Source organism: Corapipo altera, unplaced genomic scaffold, assembly GCF_003945725.1.
Source record: "Corapipo altera isolate COAL_440 unplaced genomic scaffold, ASM394572v1 48b, whole genome shotgun sequence".
In the NCBI taxonomy this organism is placed as follows: Eukaryota; Metazoa; Chordata; class Aves; order Passeriformes; family Pipridae; genus Corapipo; species Corapipo altera.
Window position 1 is genome coordinate 5,313,198 of NW_020884884.1, and position 1,050 is coordinate 5,314,247.

Here is a 1,050-nt window from a genome sequence, read left to right on the forward strand (position 1 = left end):
GGAGGGGGGGGGGGACACTGCCGGCGGCGGCGGGCGGGGTGCCCGGCGGGACAGAGGTGGTGCCGAGCGGAGGTGACCGCTGTCTTTGCCGCGAAGAGTCCGCGGTTGGGGTGTCCCTACTCCCGCCGTGCCGGCGGTGGGGTTTTGGCCGCCCAGCCCCAGGGGCTTCTGTGCCCGCCGCCCTCCGCCGGGGACAGCGCCGGGACAGCCCTGGGGCGCCGAGCCGGGGGGGCGACGGCCGGGGGGCGAAGGGAGCAAACGCCGCTTTACCGCATTCAGAAAGTCCCAGTGCTGTGAAGTACGTTCATTTCTTCAAAGTGCCGATTCAGCTGCAGGTTAGAAAACCCTACAAAGTTTTCATGTTTTGAAAGGACTTTTAAGCAGGTGCCGAAGTCTGGCTAAGCCGAGAGGTGCCAGCTCTTTGCCGGGTGACTGTGTCCGTGGAAGTACTGGACCGAGCCCTAATCGCTCAAAAGCACTGCCGTAAGCCCAGCTGTTATCCCTCGTCACCAGGGCTAATCCATGCCCCACTGTGGGTTTAAGCTTGCTGTGCCAGTTTAGAGGGCTTGACTTCAAGCCACGTCCTCTTTCTGGTACCCTCTCCGCTCGCTCCGCGTCCGTCTGTCCGCACAAGCAGCGGGAGCGCTGGTGCCAAAGGTGAGGCGGGATGGGTGGGCAGGGAAGGGGGCCAGGGTGCTCCAACAGCTCTCCCAGGCTGGGCTCCGGCACGGCTGCCTGCATGGATAAGCACTGGGTAACTGGTTACGTAAAGAACAGGCAGTTGAGGAGGAAAGCATGGTTTGTGCTGCCTTATGCATATGACACTTTTAAAATCTCTTAGATTAGACACCTGCCCTACTAAGTATCTTCAGTGGGGAGGTCCAGTATTTGGGGTACCCAGCCAGGTAGCACTTACATCAATCAAATAGCTCTGGAGCTATGGCAGCGCAACTAAGAATAGACTACACTGTATATCTCTTAAAGCTAACACATTAATTAAAATCTGTCTCAAGACAGAACTGTTCACTGCTTATATGACAGCTCTCTCTA

The 1,050-nt window shown here is 57.9% G+C and overlaps 1 protein-coding gene across 3 annotated transcripts in view; it reads left to right on the forward strand.

Moving 5' to 3' along the window:
* RD3 (retinal degeneration 3, GUCY2D regulator) overlaps positions 1 to 1,050 on the forward strand; it is a 24,402-nt gene that overhangs the window by 601 nt on the left and 22,751 nt on the right. Inside the window, exon 1 of one of the 3 annotated variants that reach the window (XM_027641545.1) lies at positions 493 to 657. The exons of the other annotated variants lie outside the window; for them this stretch is intronic. The gene's annotated coding sequence lies outside the window, so the exon portion shown is untranslated. Of the gene's footprint in view, positions 1 to 492; positions 658 to 1,050 lie in introns of those variants that run through there. 3 annotated transcript variants of the gene reach the window in all.